This window comes from Botryllus schlosseri, chromosome 4 (assembly GCF_051294905.1).
Source record: "Botryllus schlosseri isolate E-star chromosome 4, Bs_hap1, whole genome shotgun sequence".
Classification (NCBI taxonomy): domain Eukaryota; kingdom Metazoa; phylum Chordata; class Ascidiacea; order Stolidobranchia; family Styelidae; genus Botryllus; species Botryllus schlosseri.
The window spans coordinates 13,334,294-13,358,965 of NC_137239.1; the positions used below are offsets into that span (position 1 = coordinate 13,334,294).

At 39.5% G+C, this 24,672-nt stretch overlaps 2 long non-coding RNA genes across 3 annotated transcripts in view; one reads left to right on the forward strand and one right to left on the reverse strand.

Moving 5' to 3' along the window:
* Positions 1 to 24,672, forward strand: part of LOC145438169 (uncharacterized) — a 373,612-nt gene that overhangs the window by 339,915 nt on the left and 9,025 nt on the right. The gene's annotated exons all lie outside the window — the stretch shown is intronic.
* Positions 6,347 to 13,042, reverse strand: LOC145438154 (uncharacterized). 2 transcript variants are annotated; one of them, XR_013914853.1, is made up of 4 exons: positions 13,022 to 13,042; positions 9,854 to 9,935; positions 7,333 to 7,473; positions 6,347 to 7,275 (listed from the first exon to the last, which is right to left on the reverse strand). It is a non-coding gene; the product is annotated as an uncharacterized LOC145438154 (long non-coding RNA). The 2 variants fall into 2 exon arrangements; XR_013914854.1 differs by lacking the exon at positions 13,022 to 13,042 and adding an exon at positions 11,661 to 12,177.

The window sequence follows — 24,672 nt, forward strand, 5'->3', positions numbered from 1 at the left end:
TTGAGGTGCAACTGAGCGCACACCCGGGATAAAAGCGTGATTGATGATACTCTTATATTGGTATCGTCGTTCATTCCCTGTCATATCATGATATGCATAGGTTTTAGTAATGTCGGAATTACAGTAGAAATATGGAGGATCGGAAAGGCATCACTGCATGCGCCAAGCTAGTTGTTGAGTAGCAGCATACGTTCCATGTGACCATAACATCGAATTAGAATCAGCATAGAATCAATTATATAAGAATCTAATTTTTCACATGGTGATTCCAGTACCGTCTTTCCAAATTCCAAAAGTCAATATATGATATGATGAAAGATCAAAATCATACCGAAGTCACGGGCCATCGGACCATTAAAGTTGAAAAATCCGTTAACTTATGTGAAATGGACGGGTGTTAAAATGAAATAATACAATTTCGCGAAAATTACTGTCCGACATCGCTAGAACAGCAATTTGGGGGACCTTTAACCTGTATTCACAAGGCGACTTTCAGGTACGAAAGCGACTGGGCGTGCAAAGTGGTATTAATGCGAAATTCCCGCTGCTCAATCGCAGAAAATTAAAGGATTAACCCCGCTTACAACAAGAAATCTCGTTTGTTGATGCTTGATACATCAGCTTGAGTTAACCAGTTAACTCTCCACCCTTAAAAAGGTACTGAAACCTTTAACCCTCTCTGTGCCTTTCATTTAATTGTGACTAAATGCCAGAGCGAATCGAATCCGGTCTATTTTGCCGCGAAAAGAAACGACTCGCGTAAACTGTATCGTCACTAGAAAAGAAAATCTGCAAATAGGGTCTTAGATTGACAATTATTCAGTCGATTTAAGGAGCCGCCATCTTAGCATCTTCATGCGCTTACCTGCATTAAGGTAAATCGTTTGGAACTCACTCGAATACAATTCAATTATTCACCCTGCGGCTATATCTAGTTCGGGGTCGGCAAACTGCGGGTCCTTCATGCATCGGCAGCAGCTCATTATAGTTTTAGAATAGAAAAAATGTTCATCGCATGAAATGACTTTTAATTTTGATATTATCTTTTCTCGGGACAGATTATTTAGTGTTGTTGAAAAACAGGCTAACCAGCAGAGAATTAAGAGCAAATTCTGTAGCAGCACAAACACAAATTCAAATATGTTGTCTAATTGTATTATTCTGTAGTGTACGGCTTCGTTGCTACACGCCGCACCTGTCATGTGATCGAACCACCACGTGAGCTCTACCCTTTTCTTTCGTGAATACCGTTTCCGTAAAACCCGCGCAATGTAGCAGTATGCCGGGTTATCGTGTGGCAGAACTCACCCGCCCCCATCTTTTACATTATGTTGACTTTCATGCAGTACACAAATAATTTTCGAGACAGGTATTTCCGTCACGCTGGGCGGGTTAATTTAGGTATTACCAGAAAACGAATCGCATGAGCACTGGCAACCGGCGAAACGGTTTAAATATATGTGCGAAACAGCAGCACGCGTCCATGTGATCAATTACGTTTCAGTATATATCTTCCATTTTTTGTTTTACTCATGATACGTCATGTATCCAGCGTTAGCTTTTAGACAATATCAGCCATATTGTAAGCTGTGATCCTTGAAGTTTGAAGATTGTGTTGTCACTGGACCAGGGTTACCACGGTTTCCGCAGACAAGATTTCGGATTGTTAAGAGATGTCGAGGATAGCTGCTATAGTATGTCACGTATCGCATGTACTTTGGCAAGAGTAAAGTTGAACCGTGTGGCAGAGATGAGCGGCTTTGAAATTTCAATGTCCTAATCCAATCCAAATCCGAACCTTCAAATCCAAATCCTAATCCATAACTTTTTCATATTCAAGTCCATGTCCAATCCTAATCCGATTCCAACTGGAAATTCAGAAAAAATACTAATTAATGCAATGGAGGGATTCGAAAATTCAAGATAACTTAGTAATTATAGGTACATCAATAACTGATCTGAATAAAGTTTGTCGCCATTCGCCACACGACATTTCAATCTCCCAAAAAATAGGGAAATCCAATCCAAATCCTAATCCGTTCTGAAAAAAATGTCTAATCCAAATCCAATCCAAATCCGACAAAATTTCACAAATCCTATTTTTTCAAAACCTAATCCTCATCCATGCTCATCTCTGCCGTGTGGTGATCGTCATTTTGGGTTTGAACGGAGTGTTAGGCTCTCGGTTGGTTTTATGTAATCTGAAATAGATTGAAATAGCTCTTTGTAGGTTCAAGGTTGCCGGCCTTAGGCCTAGTCAATTGTTGCCTGCACTCGGACTAAATTTTGTTTAATTTAGGACTTTGTAATATTTCTAATACTTACTTGCCCTACTTACGTAATTTCCTTTTTCGTGTTTGCGTGACGTTAAACCTGAAGGCCTAACCGTGTTTACCTTTGGTGGCGTCGCGATTATCATTGAATGCTCGCAATACTTGGGACTAAATCGCCATATTTACCCCTGAACTCATTTAAAGCGGGAATTTCCTGCTACATTTAACGTGGTCAATGCCATGAAGCTATAACGTGATGTGTGGTCGAGGGCATATACCCATAAATGAAAGGTTTTCTGGCGTGATAATCCTCCTAGGTTGTGTTTTATCGAATCAGTGAATCGGCACGATAAAGGAATTACAACAAAGCTGAATTCAATATCAATTGAATAATTATGACGCAATAATCTCGAATATATAAAGAACATCAATGAAGCCAGAACATTGCAACAATGCAGCGTATAGCAACGGTAGCTTAAAACACTAATGCGAGCGTGAGACACAAATGATACAATTAACGTAGCAAATGTAATATTACACAGGAACAGGAAACGGTGTTTGATAGCAAGACACACAGCAACTATAGCGGGAAATCTTAAGGTTATGCAAATATTCTTTCTGTACCAGTATGTCCAGAAATGGTAGAGAATTACTATGTTTTCTCTCCACCGTGAATTTCAGAGAATGGTGAAATGAATTCTGTTCGTGGATTCAGTTTGTGAATCCAGTTTGTCAATTGGTTTTGAATTCCACTCTGTTGCAATTCCTTTATCGTGTCGGTAGTTCATGATAAGTAGCACGGCAAAAGTCCTTCGAGTTTCAATAAACGTTTATCATGAACGTACTTCTGAAAGCAGTATTATAAATATCCTCTAATTACGGAATGTTACTTTAGTGAAAAATCTCTCACTTATATGGTGCTTGGTGTTGTATACTCGTTGACTCGTTGTCCTTTCTATATGGCAGAATCTCGCAGTTATACCGTTATACTAGTGCGTAATCGGACTGCTCAGAGGTGCAACGAGAGAAGTGGTAAACAAGGTCGTCCTATAACAAAATTGGAGAATCCTAATTATGGCATTTTTATCACTTCAAGACACACAGTAGGGATTCGCGTTCGGTGTGTGTACCCTTGCAAGTTTGGATATTAGCATTCCCAGACGAACCGAGGTAGGTTCTGCACTGTGAAACTTTTTCATATAATAAATTTCTTCATGTCATTACAACATCTGTGGTTGGCATTCGTTTCATTTCAAATTCGGACCACTCACCGCATGGCGCATTAGCATGAAAAGAAAATCCGCACTAAACGAGCATGTACCTTGCCAATTTCAAAATTTGTTAGGAAGTTTGCTCGAAATATTCAACTTTCTCTTTGTGAACATTTACTGACTCTCTGCTGCGAGCTTTGCCCGCAATCATACTACAGCAAGAACCAAATACACTATAGGTAGTCAGCGAATTTCGCTTGGTCAATCAATCAATTATGACACCACCGAAATTGATATAAAGAATGCATCGTTATCTAATTTAAATCTAGCTGGCGTGCGGAATCTATCTTGACTTGATATGTTTATTATCATTGTTTTCATTCTCTTCCTGGAATTCATCCTTGCTATGGTCTTTCTCCCGTCTTTTTTTGCGGGGATGATATTTGCACACCGCACAGCGACGTGAGGAGGATTTCAAATAAGCCTTCGTGCCTTCGTAACATCCTACAAGCAAGAATCAAACCGGGAAGTGGAATTAGGGTCTTAGATACTCGAAAGATTTTGTTGTATAACTAACAGTGTAATATTTACATTATGTCTGCTGGTCTGACTAGCGGTCCGCACAAAGATAGCAAGCGGGCCGCAGGTTGGACCTTCCTGCCTTCGAATGTCATTTTAACATATATCAAGGTTATTCTTGATTCTCTTACTTGCAAAATAACGAATATACTTTCATAAGCACGCGATATAACTAACTAAGCTGTCTCAATGAAACTTGACCTCGAAAGACTGGACACAACCTGTTTCCGTTTATGCAGGCCTGGCGAAGAGCCGAGTCACACTTCCACTTTAAGCTTCGTTGGATCACTGTCGGGCACTGTTACAGCTGGCAAGCCAAGTGCTGCGTCACAATATTGAGATAAAGTCAGATAATCCAGCCAGTCAGCCAGCCAGAAATAGAATTAGTTACATAGCATGATTTTTAAATCACTCATTTACATTTTGCGTTATACTAGATCAATGTTGCAGTAAAACGTTGCGTGGAAGATAAAAAAAAAGTTGCAAAAAATTACTAAATAAAATTCCTACAAACAACTAACAAAATCATAATACAAAAATTATGGGTAATTAGGAAGTTGCCTGAAGCTGTAAAATAGTTTCAGTAGTTGAAAAAACTATCTCCCTGACAACTTAACAAAAGCTCATCAGCACCTGGGCAATTTGGCCGTGATATTGAGGTATGGCCGAAGGTGTTGACCTCTATTCTAGTCACCAATAACAGAACTTCAACGTGTACAACGACATGACGTAGGTTAATTACCCTTGTTATTTGTTTATTCACGATCTTGCCATATCTGCACTTCTGCACTGAGGTACTCGTTTTTGTAGATTTCGTATAATTACCACCTCTATTGTCATTGGTCATTTTAGACCAGGTCGATTCCTGAAATACCAATTTATAGCACGGCACACCTTCGTTCCACACTTTTTGTAGAACACAGATTACGCAGATACGATAGCGAGGAGGAGCCTAGATAAACAACCAACACTTATGTAGATATATGGTGCAGTCGACATTTATCGGACTCAGACCCGCAACCCTTTGGTATTGCAGCGATGAGACGTACCACTAAGATACTCGCCACTCAAGATACTCAAACTGCAAGTGTGCCGCGATGTCAAAAAGGATGTTAACCAATGCCAAAACATAATCCGTAAAGGCCCGTACACATTGCAGAGCCATGCCATGAAGAGCCATAAAGTGAAAAAAATTCACGCCACCCACCCGCGATTTACCTCAATTCATAGTTATTGCTCTGTGTATTATCTGTATTTCGTATTTCAGAATTCTCTCATCAATAGACATACCCTTTCATGCCATAAAACTATCCGTTATGATAGCCGGCATTCTGATCGCATTTTGTGATATGTCGATAACAAGACGGACGCGGAATTGTGGGGGGGGGGGGGGGGGCGTGGAACCATGAGGGGCGTGTCTGAAAAAGTTTGAGAACTACTTGGTCACAGGGTATGTGATTGAAATTGTGACGTGATACGTTTCCAAATCCCTCATTCGTAAAATAAATCATTCGGAGCCAGTGATTACTATGAGTCATCAGCACCGGTAAAGGGTGAACGGGCATGTCAAAAGATCAAGCCGAAACCTGAAATTAAAAGAAGGTTTCGAGCTAGAAATATTCGAATAATAAAGTTAGGGGTAAATCGGTATTTATAGTAGTTCGTGCCGATGAGGTCACCTTGTTTAAGGAGTATAATTTAAGTCGGCCTCACGACAAAAACACGAATATATACATTTGGCCAAGGGAGCGCGAATTTTAGAAAAACTTCAAGCTTCGCTTCACATCAGGTCCGTTTCGCCAGGCTACACAACTCTCGGAAGGCAGCGACCAAAACAATAAGCTTTGTAGTATCGAAAAACATTTAATTTCTCGATAGAAAACGCGTATAGGGATTTAAAGATAGTTCAAAAGGTGTCATGTTTAACATTGTTTCGAAATATGACTGCAAATAAAATTATTTTTAGTCACTTTCTCATTCCCTAATATCAACACATCCGCTGAGCAGCATTTAATAACATTGTAACTCACTGATTTCAATCCGGAAATATAATCAATGCAACGGAAAGCACATCAGCTAAAGTTTTGGACGCAGCCCACCAACGTATTTTCTGCTTCTCAAATCTCAATAGACCCGCGGAGAAAAATTATTGTCCACCCCTGCTCCAAACCATGAAAACATGGGCGAATTGCTGATGAAAGACTGAAATGGTTGCGGTAGCAGCCATGACACCAATAGGCCACTCATGGCTGATTCCGTATACCCACTTGAATATTGATACAATGCGTTGCTAGAATACATTTATTGTTACTCCAAGACATTTGAGCGTTTTCTGCATATTGAAGTGATTCAGACATATTCAAAAGATAAACCCATAGTATGATGCGGCAATCAAAATTACGAAACATGAAATCGCATTGAATGGCAACAACACGAGTTGGAGTTTATGGTAATTGCGGCATAATAATCGTAACGCGAAAGCTAAAATCGACAGAAATACGCAAATCAAAGTAGTCTAATGGGAGATTCGCTAGTAGGTTTAATGCAGAAAATCCTTTGGTTCACACACTTAGCTTGGTGAACTGAAAAATTATTGATTCAAACGTTTTTAAATCAAACAATAAGTGTCGCCCCCGCGCAATAACCGTGAACATGTCATCATCATAGTATACCGCAGAAAAAAAGATTCTCGTTTAAATGCTGATAAATTGACGAAGCTATGCTGTGAAATTGCCAAATGAACGTGATTTTGTATCAGGCTTAGGACCGAACTAAAAGACTCAAAAAAATAAAAAGACGATGAATAATTAGTGGCTGGAGAATTGGTGTTTTTCTATGCATCCTTTTCAACTCGTACGATGATGACAAAGTCGACGATCAACATGTATTTGTCACTTCTATTAGCATTAAAAAAACTCCGGTAATAACACGATAAAAACAAACAGCTATAAAACCAACACAATATTAAAACAGCAACTGTTGCCGAGCCCACCGAACAATGCTACTAATTCCATGCCTCGGTCTTCACGTGTAGCAAGTGGTGTCTGGTGAGTCATAAGTATTATTATAATAATGAAAAACCACTGTGACACCGATTGTTATTGTCGAAATCACGAGGCTGACTTAATCCTCACGCTATATGAATGTGTGGTAGCGCGTTTTCGCCTGACAGAATCTCAAGCATGCATCGCAAAATCTCTTCGCCTGTACGCCTAAAATTTTACAGTCATTGAGACTATACCACAGTTGAGTTATCTACAGGGACTTACTAGACATTTTTTTCAACAGACCAGGTGCTCTTTTGACGTAGCGTGCCATGAATTGGTAGCAGTCTCGGTGTCCGCAGTACATCCCTGAGAAAGTTCGATGAAAAGACTTCAGGCAGCGTTGGGGTCGTCTTCGATCACATTCTAACGAAACAAAATGAGGCGAGTAAAATGAAACTGCGGAAGTACATCAATGGCGTGACACGCGCTCCCGCAAATTTGAAGCAGTAATATTCCAGTTTTGAAGCACAACAAAGTTAACGCGATATCCCTGCTATAAGGTAATGTTATTAGGTCTGGGATATGTATCTACATCATCTATCTACTACATCTATCTACATCATGAGTCACCAACTGTCGGCCCGCAGCTTGTTTGGCATTTTGTAACAAAACACAAAATAACATATATTTCAATGAAGGGATTAATTTGAGTTTGCAACTATGGACAAGCTCGCGATAATATCATCTTACACTCTCATCCCCTTGTTATCACTCTATAACAGTTGTTTTAACTTCGTTTTCGTCATTCCCATATCGTCGCGCGCAACCCTATACACCCTCTAAGCATGCCCCCTCCAATAACATTTAGTAAGCACTCGTTGTCAGTACAAGTTTAGACCCACCAGAATTGACGATAACGACCCGTGAAGAGAAAACTAATTGTTCGGACAGTTGCTCATAAATATCTCCACAAACGCAAATCCTATTAAGTCACGAAAACGATGGTCGTGCTTTCATTTAACTTTAGGCATTATATACACTTTATCAAACTTGAAGGTTTACCATAGTGCTATGCGGGATATCACGGAATAACTATTTGCTTATTGGAGTTTAGAGTGCACCCAATATCTCTGATTCGTGTGATAGTAGACAATTTTATTGTACCATACAACTCCTTGTATGCCGGTAACATGCAATATTCGTTGAAAGCTGTATTGCACGTCATGCTACTTGTATTAGATGGGTTTGCGACGCCGTGATTGGCAATCTTGAGTTGGAAAGTCTTTTGTGAACGACACGCGATGATATTGTAGGTGCATACAGTCCAGAACAGTATTGCACCTCCGTACATATTTATTGTATGCATGTAATATCCGTGCAAGCATAGGCGCTGAACTCAGGTATGCCGCGCATACCTAGGATGTTTTGGGTATGCGGTATACCCATGATTCCATTAGGCATGTAACTGCCTGACTGGCTGGTGAATTGTGCGATTTAGAAATAAGCAATGTGTTTCGTAATGCTGCTACTTACTTGAGAAAATCAGCAGCAATACATTGATCGAATGCGAGTAATGAGACGACGCGAGCGACAAAGCCGTCGATACTAAAGATGTCAATTTCTATATGCCCGAAATGCAGAGATTGTCATCTCATACCATGTAGAAATACGATATCTGGCGCGCCGGCCGGAACTATCGCGTCGGCTGTGATTGTGTTAAAATACTGGCTCAAGACATTCAACACGGACGGATTTCATCCAAATAATGTGAACAGAATCAAGCGCCGTAATTGATTTTGATTGGCTAATACTGATACACAACGATCGGAATATGTTTTGCAGGCTCTTGATATCAAAAGTTCTGGCTCCTTTAGAATCATTGTCACAGAGTCCAGAACAGAGTTGGAATCTTTAGATTATTAGCCATCACCGAAATGCGTATTCGTTTGTTCTCGAAACGAAGTTGTTGAAATCTCCCGATTGTCGGCGCTTATGTTGGAAGATATGTTGCGTATTGACGGGGCGTTGCGAGCTCGCTAATTGACTGCACAGTAGGGTTGTTCAAAAATAACTGTTTTCCGGATTCCAGCCATTCGCTGATTAAATTGTCAGGTTACCTTGGAAAACGCTTCAAACCTAATTCGCTTCAGTTCTAACAAGTACAAGTCGCCGCAGAGCCAATTAAAATTTTTACCTTATTAGGACAAATTAAATGAAAAAAAATTTTTTTTTTGGAGACAACGCAACAATTTCATGGAATTGACAAAAAATTGAAATAAAGTATCAGGCTGGCTCCGCGCCTGCTTAATAGTATCGTAATCTTGTCCCCGTAAACAAGCGACTATTGAACAATTGCGAGTCGACTAAACTGTTAATTCTTATGCATTACGTCGTGCACTCTTTGTGGGCTCAGCACCTGGGGCAAGTGCATCTTTTCCCCGCCAAAAATCCATGAATGAAAGTAATGTCACATGATGTGCTAGATTAGTCAATGATACTTGTTCTTGAATCGCAAGTTAGTCACAAAATCATTGTAACTACATCCGCTTTCATTTCCAAACGATCGTACAGAATAACGCACGGCAAATTGGAATCAAGGTATCCTCCTTATAGTTACAGCTATAAGCGTGTCCAAACACCGGAGGCGGCTCTCAGTATAAACTTAAAATCGAATACACATCAAAATACTGAATAATCCGTCGTTGATAGACATATCAGCTCACGTGACCTAAATTCTGTAAACTCTTGTACAATAGTACTACCGGACACGGCATAGAAAATGGAAGCACCAAAAACTACTTACTTGAACTAACACAAAGCATTGAGACAATCGCCACCATTATAATCAGCTTCATTTCTTTCCAAGTCGTTGGTAACTAGAAAATCTGCAAAGTGTAATTACAACAGAAGAAATATTATGTCTATCTATATATTTTAATAAATATTTTTATTAATATATTCAAATTCCCTATTAATAAATAAATTATTTTTCAATGTAATTTTCACCTTGACGTAATATAGGCCATTAATTTCAAAGTTAGGTGACAATAATTTTTGTGATATCAGGATATACTTTCAGGAATGGGGAGACAGCAATAATGTGATTATTGCCGCCTATATATTTCAAATAATTGAAAGGATATTTTGTGATGAATAAGCCGTTACTGGCAATACAATATCACCAATTGAAAATTAACTCCTATCAATTTCGATTCGCACGCTGCATCCATGGATAACATGAATTCGCTGCTTTTTACAGGAGGCTGAGTGGAGCTCTCCGAATCCCTAAAGTGTCTATATCTGATTTCGTAGTCTATATCGAATCCGTTATAATAATTTCACTGCCCATGAAATCCATGTCATAACTCCACATAGTATTATTGGCACGACTGACATGGTAAGTTATACAATGAATCACTGGAGCCAATCCATTAAATCATGATAAAATGAAAGGGAACAAGACTGTTTGAACGACACAGTCACGTACCTCTTGCGGACATATACGTGCACTGAAGAACCGTAGCAGAATAGGTGAAAAAATACTTCACTTCACTTTAAAACTCCACTTTAGTCGGACGACTAAAATACCACGGACATGGAAGTGAAAAGTGAAGTGTGCATTAAGCTTCTGGAGTGGCAAGTAATGATTGTCAAGTTTTCGAGTAGATATTCAGTTTCATGTAAGGCCTGGGTATGCCTATTTCGTGGGGAATTTGTCGGATTGCGGTTAATGGCGCGAGTAATTCACGTAATGCCACGTAGGTCACGCATCAATTCCCACCACGAAGCCTATCTACTCAATCTTAGATATACAGCATGCCACGTGCGTTTTAGAAACCGATGTTCCTCAAAGGATTGTTAGTGTTTCGCGAGTGATCTGCTACTATACAAATTAATCTTAAATGTGTGGCTCAACACAGTAAATGCAAATAGCCTTTTTTTATGGAAGTACTTATTCACTATCATCAACTCGAATATGCCACCATTATTCGCTTATCGCTGCGTGTAACGATATTAATCAGTGGTTCCCAAACCTTTTAAGCTTTCGGCACACTAGACAATACATAAAATGGTCGCGGTACACTTACAAGAGAATGAAAGTTGCTTTACACTATTTTACGTGCTGATGTGATGGATGTGCTTGTTTATACGAACATTTATGACTGAAACGTGGTTGCACTTTGACGAACATGACCGAATTCCGTCGTTAAAACCAAAAAGTCTCGTTAAGACCTGTTAATCTCACTAGAAGACAATACAGTTTTATTTGCGATAATCATAGAATAACATTTTTAAGCACACAGCAAAAACTGCAATTATTGTTAAAGAAACAGCTTGATTCATTGCTGACAAAGAGATTAACAAAGTTCATTCACAAACGTGATGCAAACATATCCCGAAACTACATTCCACTTTACAAATTCCAAAGCTTTAAAAGTACTTCGCTGTCATCACAAGACTGACAAGTAGGCCTCGTCCAAAATATAACCACGTGATTAAGTAGTGGTAGCAGTAGGCAAACACTCAAATACTCTGACAAAGTAGAAATACATCGGTACGGAACAACTTTGAATATAGTAGGATCTGAAGTAACTTGAAAATTATTTTACCTGCTGTCTTCGAAAAATTATCCTGCGTCGGCAAACAAGTACATTATCACTTTTCTTTGCGAGATTAATTTTGCAACTGGCCGATTTAAAAGTGTACGGTATTTGACAGAGCCCACAGCGAAACGGACGCAAGTACCAAATAGATCGAAGCCTAAAGTATATGTGTTGATGTCTTATCCAATTTATTTTATCGTAAACAGAACCAGTTTTCAAGTTCAGAGAGAATTCGATAATGCCCCAAGTCATCCGCGGCGCAGAAAGCTTGCCAAACTATTCCTTAAAAGTACGTTCAAGTTCATTTCAAGGTGGATTGTTGGTTTACAATTTCGAAAGTCCGCCCATGTAGCTGCATACCATTTATTTCTTATTTAAATCCACACGTGCCATCTCTATCCTCTTTCTTATGAAATTGGAAACGTATCAGTAACATGAATTTAAATGCCTGCACAAATCTTGTAATTATGAGTAACATTTACATGGTATCTAGACTATATAATCTTTATCGGTTAATATTAGGAACACTACCGAATCTGATATCATTTTTATAATCATCGAAAATCATTTCAGGTCCATATAAGCTGTTTTTCTTAAAATATTCACTATAAATATTTGGCGAATAATAATAAAATCATCCATTTTTCTCAAGATTATAATGACAGGCCTTCCTCCATATTGTAAGGATAACTAACATATTTTGATTAGGATAGGGTTGAGATTTACGATTTTCGTCAAACTAGATTACGATATGAGTTGAAATAACTTCATATTTCTAACCCAATAAATCCGGGCGAAATTGAGTCGGTGCCGGATAATAACGTGGACGTGGACAGGATATATTGGATCTAAAGTTTGGATGATAGCTATAGGGAAATTTCCAATTGTAATTGCAACGAAGAGACTCCGAACCATGCTGATAAAATCAGAACAGCACAATGATGAATGTGCGACCGAGATCGACTTGCAAAAAAATTAATTAAATCTCGGAATATCAAACACCAAAGTAAGTAATTTGCACAAAGAAAGCACCAGTCGGACATGTAGCTTGACTTCGTTCATTTCTACTCGTGCAGATGACCTCGATCCTACGCGCTCCAGATATAAATATAGCTTGCATCATCTTCGCAATTTGTATAATTTACAATACCACGAATTTGTGATTCAACTTCTAAAATATTGTTTATGCTTTTGCGATATAAAGACATCTAGCCTACACTGAATAGTGAACACAATAATTACTGAGATTGCTGGTTATTACGACTGTACTAAAATTACAACTTCAGTTTGTTGTCATTGGTAAACTGTTGGTGTACAACACTGGTACGGCTATACGCTAAGCTGAGATACGCACGTTTAAGACCTACCCTAAGATTGCTCTGATGCGTCTTATACAGCGTGTATTGGAAGCAAAATACTATTGTTACCTTGAATATTAGGCCATTCATCGTGCTTTTACTCATTTCATGAGCGAGAGAGCAGTCGAATACTGTTAAAAAACTTTTTTTAATAAAAAAAATATAAAGTAAGTTCGGAATCAACATCAGAATGTTTACGTTCACCCTAGAGAGATGGTAAATTGCGAGCGTGTACGCATCAACGATAAGATAATATTGCTTCATGGCATGAGTATGCTCTGACGCATATCTCAATCCACCGCTCAAACGTTCGACCTTGTTCATTCGAATGTAAACTTGTATTCATTGGACCATACTTGTGCGCAATAGGCATTCATTAAATTTGATCTCATATTGTGTATGGAAGGATATATTTGATTTCATCTTGTGTATGGAAGGGGTGTTAAACTCGTGACCCTTGGGACAAGTATGTGTCACCAGACTATCGTATGTCACTCGGAAAAACCTCGAGTGCCTGGTGGTTTGGAAATGAATATGTCAAACTGTTCTGATATATCAAACTGTTTTGTGGCCAGCAAATTTGCATTTGTCGCTAGTATAAAACGTCGGATATTCGCAACTTCAGCACATAACCGGATCAGTCACTACAATCAACAATATGCCATGTCGATCACGATCGAACGTTTCTAGTCAAAACTTGAAAGTGCTGCAACACCAATTACACTGAACTAATGTTCAGGAAACCACCTTTAGTCCCTATACTTTTCACACACAGCATTGGTGCAAGATAATATGTCAATACAAAATGCTTTGTACGAAAAGTGGCCCATGCTACAGTTCAACATCTCAGGCATCATAGTAAATAACATCGGTCTGGACCAATGTAATCCAAACCCTACAAATACTAAAACAACAACATCCGTCTGATGACAGATTTAGTCGATGCACCATGGAATCGTTTATTAACTCGGTATTGATATTTTACCAGTCAAAAACATTGAAAATATCAGTTTAAATTGTGTCCTTGCTGTATTGCTCACTATTCGATGCACAATGGCTCAATATTTGTACGGGATTATTGAATCTGTATAGCATATGTTTTGCCTACCTTCTCTATTTGTTTGGAGCAACTTTGCGAGCCGCGGTGTTGCGTGGACAGAGTGGAGTTTTATTTTCGCATAAATGAAATTTTTCATGGCATCGCCTTGAAGGGAATTTTCCCTTGGCATAGGGACGGATGGTGTGAATGCGTAAGCTAACAATTTGGTATATCGAAATAACGTCAATTTCTGTATTTCGCGCCCCCATCCTTGTCGTAATGTCACAAAATGAAACCAGAATCCTAGCAATCCCAACGGATAGTTTGATGAGAGAATTTTCAAATATGAAATTGGGACTAAACACGGAGCATTAACCATGAATTGGAGGTAAATCGCGACTAGCGCGAAAACTAATCGGTTGACTGCAGCTTCGCGCTCCCTTCAGATGCTTTCACGTACCCTCGCCAAGAGAGGCGCGCCCCCAGTTTGAGAACCACTGGTCTAAGGAATGGTTGCTGCATCTTAGTTAAAGTGGTGACCGAACACTTGATGGTTTCTAAAAGTTTGGGCGAAGAATGCATTTCTCTGGCGAGTTAGGGAGTGATCAATAGCAAATCTATATCATCGCGATCCCGTATATGGTGTGGAAAGGAATCGTATAGCATAACTGAAATAGCATAGCAAAAAGCGTATATCGTCCAGTATGAGTGGTCTATATAAAATGTTATTAACAAAAACATCCATATAATACAATGCGGTAAGTGAGTAATGCGTAGATTTTGCACTTTATTTCACGTCACGGAACATATTACATCCTTTCTGCTATCAGTTCTTCATGCATGTCAACAACAGTAGTAGAGCATATACCATATAAAACACTACGGAGCGCGGTAGTCTTTGCGCATCAAAATACTGAAAATGAACTTCATGATTTACTTTGAAAGCCGTCGGTCAGATCCAACTCATTTTTGGCATTACACAAATTCACAATTGTTGTTTGCAGAATAGAATTCACCTATTGTGTTGAAATTTAGTTGCGGATAGCCAGCATCGACACGTACGTATCACCATATTGGTTGAGTAAAGACCTAGTGTAAATTATTGTACAGATCCAGTTTTCACAAGAAGCGAACTATATCTCGAAATGCATATTCCCACCAACAGAAGAACGAAACGCAATGAGAATTGACTTTGTCAGCGCCCCGTAAATTCCGGTGATATCATAACATCAGAAATCTCGCTGAATTTAAATGATCGAAATTTTATGTTAAAATGATTATTATTTAGCACAAGCGTGTTTTCTAAACTTCAGGGCAGTGTTTACCAACCGCCGGCATTCTGACAAAAATCAATTGCACCACTTTTCTTCTGCATTGTCCATATTGATATCATGCGAGGAGGGCGAGGACTCTTGGGGCCAATTTCCACCAACCACTTCTTATATTGCTGCCGAGAATAAAGTGTTCATCCGATATAAATCACATTGGGTCGAAAAAAGTCGTATTCAACGAAGCGCAACACAGATCCAGTTTACGAGCTATAACGAGGACGGATAATGGTCTTTTTGATGTCATTTTTCGTTGATATTTTTAATAAAGCTCAGTCGAACGAACTGAATCGCGTCGACTTATGCGTTCAATTCTCTACGACCGCCGGTTCAATTCGGTTGTGATGAGAGTATTAGAGGGAAGTAGGCCCAGTCTTAATGACGTCTGAGTCATAGCCGGTAGGTCTTATAGGTTCACGTAGGCTCAACTGAGCGTGATAGCGGGAGCAGGTTTGTTCGCCATTCGAGATTCATTTTAGCAATCCCTGAATGCTTATTTTAGAATACATAATCGAGTTCGCCATGTGACGTGATTCACGTGGCGCCTGCGTGACCTTCCGGGTAAACCAAATGTATAAGTGTCATGTGAGGTTGTAATGTACGGTATGCGTGATCTATGTTAATACCATACCTAACCATCAAATGTACAAATGAAGCGGATTGAAGTAGCCAACTATAGTGACAATTTACGATGAAATTGACCCTTTTCGCGGCCCTTATGAGCCATTCCGCATGCGATGCCCGATTGATTACCCGTATAATGCAGAGCTTCTCCATTATTGAAGCCACTTTCAGAAAGCTACATAGGCCACGCAGCCCAAGATTTTCGGATTGACCGTGACTTGGCATATCAATAAATACCACTCAAATGCATGTCAAATAGGCTATATAGCAATTTATAAAGCTATAATATTGCTTTGCCTATAAACTGACACGCAGCACAACAGCGTCTGTTCCTAAACCGGTGCTTGTGAAACTATGTGGTATCGCTAACATACCTGAAATTTTGAAAAAAAAAGAACTGTATAACTATTGACATAGGCAACAGCCATGCAGACAAGCATTTGCGGTTCTAAAGTGCTCTAACTTATCATCAAGGCTGGCAGATTTCATCGTCACATGTGCTGAATTGTATATTAATTCGCATTAAAGCAGTTGTCTAACTGCTTTAATGCGAATTAATATACAATTCAGCACATGTGACGATGAAACCTGCCAGCCTTGATGATAAGTGAACCCTTCATTATTAGTATTACTATTCATATACCTTTTTAATATGGTTATAATACCGTCAGCAGCAACGTCACAGACATAAAAACTTCCCCATAACCTAAGTAACGTCCTAATGGCCTTGGTATTATAATGACTAATAACTAGGGTAAGTTTTTGTTGCAGTCAAATCCGTGAAAAGTTGCACTTATTTTTCCCAAAAGTTGCAGAAAAAAGTTGCATTTATTTTCCACAAATGTGGTACTAATAAGTTGCATTTATGGACAAGTTCCTTGAAATTATGAGGGTATGAGATACTCGAATCTATCCGTATCCAAGACACTGTAGCAAAACTCAGTGTTGACGACTTCAACAAAATGAATAGCCTGAAAATCCTTGCCCAGTGAAAACAAAATTTTCGGCGGTCTAGCCTGAATGCACGTCAAATCAGAAAGGACCTCAAATTTAAACGACAGTGAAATGATCAAGCGATCAATTTACATATAGTGCCAAATATTTCCGGTGAAAAGTTAGATGCATGAGAAATCGAAAAAAACTTGCAAAAGTCTACATGAAAAATCGAAAAAAGTTGCAAATAGTTGCATGAAAAATCAAAAAAAAAATGCATAAAAAATGGGGAAAATTGCAACAAAGTTGCACCATAGGATTTTTCAAAACAGCTTGAAACACCATACTACATAACTTCTGAGTATTTAGTAAGCTGTCAGAAGCTGTAAACAAAAGTTACAAAACCTTGCCATACTAATAACCATATGCATACATGAATAAATTTATTAAATATAATATTCCTTTGCTTGAAACTAGAGGGTACTCATCGCAGATGAATTGCGTCATCGTAGAGATGTCCGAGTCCATCTCGGTCAGTTAAATTACATGCACTTAGCGCCAATTCAAAACCACGATTTATTGGGCGCGTTGTTTCGGACGTTGGTCGTTTAAATAAAATTTCTACAGAAGACCTCGATGAATAGAGTCAAATACACACAAGAATAGTTAGGAATCCATGCTTCGATAGAGTATCACTCTGCTGATTACGCATCCGTATGGTTATCGATTCTTAAATTCTTTCCTGACTTTCCACGGCCGATCATTGAAATTTTCAATAAGCCCTGAAGGTAGTGGCGAGAGAGCGTTGTGGTACGTTCCACAGCTGCGATACCAATTGCTTGCGGGTTCGAGTCCGATCGAGGTCGACTCCAAAATTCCTGCCTTAGTGTTGGAGGTTTATCTAGGCTTCTCGCTCTTGCAATGGACGGCGTGGCATCTATACGCGAATCACTTCAAGGTTGCCGTAAGACAGTACACGGTACAGTACAAAAGTCAAATCTCCAAGCTCCGCACATGTGATACTGCAGTTGCTTGCTCTTAAGTTCATTAGAATGGGTCAAATGCGGGTTTCAGTTTGAGCACCGTAACTTCTTGAAGGAGAACTAAGTGTTAGTTTATCAATATCTTTGCATTGGATTATTTTATATTATTGTTACCGTATTATTAGCCGTAATTAAACTTTATTCTTCTATTATTCTTTTCCAAAGAGTTACTGTCGACAAATGAAATTCAGAAATTACCAATAGTGGAATACTTATTTCGTCGCTGATTCCTGTAAGTAAGACAAGTGTATTAGGATTAAACTTAATTTAACCCTAATTGTTTTATGCGTTTTCCATCTCCGCTGTAGATGAATATGTTATATCTAGTAGTCGGTTTGTCTGAATACAATTTTTTCTGAATGTGTTTGCGTTGTAGTCCGTGGCGCACAAGACCTTAACAATTGAGTTACCATACGTCCTTTAGGAGGATTTGTCCTCCGTTTTGAGGTTTTTGAAAATGCCCTCCGATGACGCCTAGATGTCCTCCTTTTTGGCAATTCGTCCTCCTGTACAGCTTTTAGAGCTAATAAGAGGGATAAATTCGAGTTGAAATGGGCATAATTGACGCTAAACAGGAAATTCGCGTTTTTTGTTACTGAACCAACGCCAAATGTGGAAGAAAAACTGCATTTTGGGAGTCGAGCCGGAAGATTGACCTTTTTTTTAGTCAACCAACCGCAATTTCGTGGTAAATTTGCCATTTTTTTCGGATTTTGCTCCAGTTACATAAGTCTGAAAATTTTAGATAAGTGTCCTACTTTCTCGATTCCAAAATATGGAAACCTTACTTAACGTGTGATAAGTGCCACTTTAAACTTTTACCAATACTATTATTATTATTTATTATTAAAACCATGTTATAGTGCATATAACAGCGTGGTCTTTTGCACCACACGACAATGAATTCCATCAATACCACAAGCTACATAACAACTTCAGTACACGATATTCTCATTGGGAATTCAAATGACAGTAATGATATACGTCGTGCCGATGATACTACAAAGTCGTTTACCAATACTAATAACTGCGAATCTCACAAATCACGTAAAATAATTTGGAATTTTCATTCTGAAATACTTTATTTTGTAATGATTTATTGGTTGCCTGATTTTGTGCTCACCTTTTTGCTTACCACCCCTTTTAACAGTTGTCAGCTGTTGGAGTGCAGCAGTCACGTTCCCGCCTACGCTTGTTTTACATCGAGTGCAGAGGAATTGAATATTCCAACTTATTTAGTCTATTTCGAGTTACCCCCGGTTCTCAGCCATGGTGTGTGTATTCTCACTAGTGAAGCACCGTCTGCAGTAAATCTTTGAGTCTCATCAGCCTCTGTCACCATTCCTTCGCAATATGTTCGTTTGCAAGGAGTTTTTGATCACCTGACTATTGTTTCAGACTGTAGCTGTTACTTACTCACCTCGGCATTCTGATATCAACAACGTGGTAGATCATTCGATTCCCCACTGGGGCGTAGGAGAGAGACCCAAGCATAGTTTCTGGTTATTTCATTGCTTTTAATGTATCCTCATGTGATTTTTCGTTCATGTCATCCTAGATGGCAACATATTGTGCAATATGAATCTGAAATATCAAGTCGCTAGTGGGCAATCATGAGCCATCGACAGTGGCGGAAGAAGAGTTCCTCTGCTGACTCTGACAACTAGGTTATTATTTTCCCGCCCGAGGTAAGGACGGAAATTTCTCAGTGCACAACTACACTTACAGATACAAGTTGTGCCTACCTAAAAAGACACAGTATCATGCGATGAGAGCAAAGGGGAATAGAGGCTTGAACCGTGGAATTGAAATGCATTCCATTTTATTTACGCTTGAAAAGAGATATTTCACCGAGTTATCTCTTGGCGGTCGCTACGGATCAAATATAGGGTAGTGGTTCTCAACCGTCGGTCCGTAGGAAGTTTCTTGCCGGCCCGCCAAGTATATTAACATTTTCTATATCAATTCAAAAATGCAAGAAGTTCAACTCTTGGCCATTGATCGGAGAAGTAAAACATCAAATTTAAAATTGATTTGGAAGTTTGGACCGCATCTGCTGCACGTTGTTGTTGTTGTTGTCTGTGATAATCATGGTATTTGTCGACTACCATGGTCATTTACACAAGGCCGATATTCTTTATATGGATTCCGTATCTGCCGACTTTTAGCACGGCCCACTTCCAGTGTTCTATAAGACACAGCTTACACGGACGAGGAAGCGAGAAGGAGCCTAGATAAACCAAACATTTAGGTAGGAGTTCTGGAGTCATCTTCAATCCTGTTATTGTTTGAGATTTAAAATTTACAATGTAGTAATAGTTCAAAGTATATTTTAAATTTTAAATCTCAAATAATTACAAGATTGAAGACGACATCATCAGCTGAAATCACAAAATCAAATTGCAAAATAAATTAGCCTTACTCTTCCTTTTTTCATTTATGGTGGTTATTGCTACTGGTACTACCAAAGGTGTCAATTGTTTCTATACACCCGACTTCAGTGGAGTTGCGCGGAATGGTTTGGAAGTATAAAAAAAACTACCCGGTTTAATCCCGCCAAGAAAAAGCCCCCAGAAGAAAAATCATGTCTCTTGAAAGGAAGCGTGGTGGGCATACTGATGTTGTGACATTGGCATACATGAGCGCTTGTCATGAGCTTATCTAATTACTCATTCAAGTGTCTGTTTTGGGGAATGTAAATATTGATACCGCACGAAGGTACCACAGCGGAGTATTTTCCTATCAGACAAAGCGCGATTACACCGTCTGCTTCATTTTGACTTATGGCATAAACTGAACGCAGTTGAGGAATAGAAATGTCGGGGACAGGTGGTATTACGGAGCAGGTCTTCGGGCTGGATTTGCTAACAGAGCATAACATGAAGCCATGGTGGGAAACGATTCACGGATACCTCTTAGCGATTACCATAACTGCTTCCGGTTTAATAGTCTATTTCACGGCATCCGGACAGCAGGTGGACTGTTTGCCCATCAGCGAAAACGCAAGTATGCTTTCGGAATCGCAAGTTAACTTGATGAATGGTTACTGTACCGGAGAAATACCATGGTACGTGGTTTACGCTGGTATTTTAAACTTTATAACATCATCTCTGATTCTGTTAGCTTCCAACGTGTGGCTCAAGCATCCTGATGTCATAGACGGATTCCGTACTTTTATCAAGGCCGCTAACATCATCAGCGGCTTGCACTCACGGTCGAAGCAACTGAATCAGCTTGCGGTGACTCCGGTGTTTCACGAGGAGGGTGAAGCGTTTGAACTGCGCAAGGCTTGTTTGCTGTTATGGTCCCATCCAAACAAAATACAATGGCAGTACCGATTCCGGAATGCTCTAGTGATAACTTTGACTCTGTTCGCCCTCGGAGCGACGCTAATTGTGTCAGCTTTGATGACAAGTCTGGTTGTGTATCCGCATTTTAATTGCAGTCTGTCGGAGGAATTACAAGACGAATTACACGTGGCGCTGAACGGACTGAAAACGTACTTTTGCTCGTACAATTACGCGGCTGTTACGTTTCCATTTATGCTCCTGTCTGGGGCTGCGTTTGTGGGGCAGCTTTTAGCTTTAGCCATTGCCTCTTTCAAACTTCGGCCGCCCAAAATCAGTGCCCTTGAGAGAAATACGTTTTCGGATGCCTTCATTCAAGCGAAGGCGTACGCTCATTTTATGGAGGTATTCTGGATGAATGCAAGCCCGGTAGACTCCCAGCGGTTTGGCGGCCTGTTGGACTATATCTTCTCGAGAGAAGCGGTGTCGTCGATGGTTCGATTTTTACCGAAGGCTGTGACAAATGTGGAATCGACAAAAGACGACAACCAATATCCACCACCAAAACGGGCGTCGAAACACAGATACATACTGACGCCGAATCCTGATTTGACTTACGTCGAAATGTACGTGCACATGCACCGTTATGGCGGCAACAACGCTCTTTTTAAACTCTACAAGATATTCGAAGGTAGAAAATTCGCAGACAATTACCAAGACATAAACGAAGCGCTCTCGAAAGTTAAATTTTCGATGTGGGATATCGACGCTAAACACTTTGTCGAAGCAGCCGGTGACAGAAAATACTATGGGACTTGCTCGTTAACATACTCAACAGTTATAACGTCTCAAATTCAAGACGTCCGCACGCACGCAAGCTAAATTGCGACTATTACAATTTCGACTTTGAAGATCGACAGGGTACAGGCGAAAGCGCACGTAACGTCTTATATTACGCATTGCGCAAAGACGAAGGCGAACTTGATTTTAGCTTGGTCGCGATTAAGCATATTCTTGCGTGCACAAAAGGCAGGGATATATTTACAGTGTACGATGGCGCTATTACGATGTCCGCTGAAGAATACGTGCTGACCCAATTCGAGCAGGACCCGACATTCACAGAAGATCTCAAGTTGGAACTGGTGACTATGATTCAGGAAGCTCAGAATCCTAGTCGTAAATTCTCTACCGTGAAACTGTGAGTGCCGAGGGCAACATTACATGCCGAGCCATCGCAAGACAGACTACCTCGCATAGCCTTTTTGTGACTGTTTCGACTTGTATCAATTCGTCACCGGTGTTCCAGTACTTCAATGTAATATCGAGCATCATGAAAAATATATTGAAGCTTAATTGACACCTTCTTATGTCAAGAAGCACTAAGCATAAGGGGTATGACAATGAAAGCGTATTTCGCCCTATAAAATTCCCAAGAAAATATATGCATACTACGTTTACTCTTCGAATATTCGTACTACTACACCTTGGGGTGCATTGTGCAATGGATCAATATCATTTATTTGACTACAGAATTTCCTTAATCGCCATGTTCATTGTTCAGCCATACTATACCTGCTGCGAATTTTTACTTATCTATTCGTTTTTATATACTGTAACTATACAATACATATTCCCCATGCTACATTGACTGGCGAAATGCCTAGGAATTATTTTGATATTGTTTGTTTTGGCAGTATGTCGGTGTTATTGATTGTTCTTTACTCGGGAGGATACTGTCAGTTTCCAAATGCCAGGTTTGTTAACTCTAGACTAGATGATATATTGATAAATGTCATTATTTCATATACAATTTTGTTAGCAGACACACCAATCCATTTCCTAATTGATTCTAAGTCGTATAGGAGTAGGCCTACACCCGCTTGAGCAACGTGGCTTGGAGCTGCAATTCAGTTTGTAATCCTGTCCATAATACCAGAACTATAAACTTATTGATCATCGATTTGTTCGCTATGATTTCCGAGGGTGGCGTTTCGTGTTTATTGTTACTTTCCATAATCTACAATTTGAAACCTTTGGTAATACTTCATGTCTCGTTTATCTTTACTGTCACGGCCTTATTAAATATTACCACGTATAAAAAAATAGCACGATCTCAATGGCTTGCGGGATGTAGCTCGCTAACGCAGATGAAACATTTTGTAACATTTATGAATATGATTGGTATAAAATTTTTAATTTCTATTCCTTAACGAGCTCTGGTACAGCCAGGCCTGCAACTACTGTTGTGTTGCGGTGATTAAGAGTCATTTCTCGGCCACCATTCATGCTCGTTATATAGGCTTTACGTCAATTTACCTTTGGTAAAGTAAACGCCCAAAGATACATATACGTCTAGATAGTGCAGAGTGCATCCACGACAAAGCTTATAATATTAGACTTTCATAATGTCATACCGGTTAACGGCAAATTTGTTTTGCAGATCTAAGCAGCCGGACATAATCCACACATTAATATATATGTGAATTCATATTTATTCTTCGAAGGTTGCAGTTTGTCTCAGCATTGTAAAACATCGTATTCGTTGTCTAGTGGCACTATACATTTATCATTAGTCAACTATATGCCAAAAGTATTTTGTTCCAATCAGTTCAAATATATGCACCCGCAGTGTAGTAATGTGAATTCATTCATTTTTAGCTCACAATAATTACCAATTATTTTTGTCAGTCGCAGACAGAAGTATGTACCTGATCCGTCATATCATAAAGAGGAACATGATACATGTGTTGGGTCTAATTTACAAGGAATACCGTATACTAGGGATGGTGTGAACCTCTGAAAGGTTCAGGTTCGTGTGAACGCGAACCTTTTTGAAAGGTTCTGTGTGAACACGAACGTGAACCTCATGACGTCACGTGACGTCATATTGCCAATTCCAACCTTATCTTTCAATGAACTGGCGACTCGAGCCTCATAAGGCCACAATGCTGAAGTGCATATTGGCGTTTTAAACGTCGCTAAATGTATCAACTGAGGCAATCAAATCATATAATACTCCCATAAAGTCAATATCTTCCGTCGCTTTGCCAACAATTTCGACGAGGACTTACCAAGGAATATAAGCTTACGCCTTAACGGTCTAGGCCAGACCGGACAATGTATTCGGCATCTGAGTATTACTAAATTGATATTGAGCAGAGTGTAAAACGGGTTTCTATATTTGCTACAGATATTTCCCCATTCACAAGTTATACAGCAGTAGCCAATACCTCAATCGCATGGATCTGGTTTTAATGATGCAGAAAAGGTATGAAGTCAAGATTGACCCCGTACGCCTGCTACATTTTTTGCATCCGAAAACATTATCAATCAATCAGATTGGTTGAATAAGCATCATTCGCTGACTACGTATTTCGCTTGTGATGTTGTGTGATTGCGGCTCAAG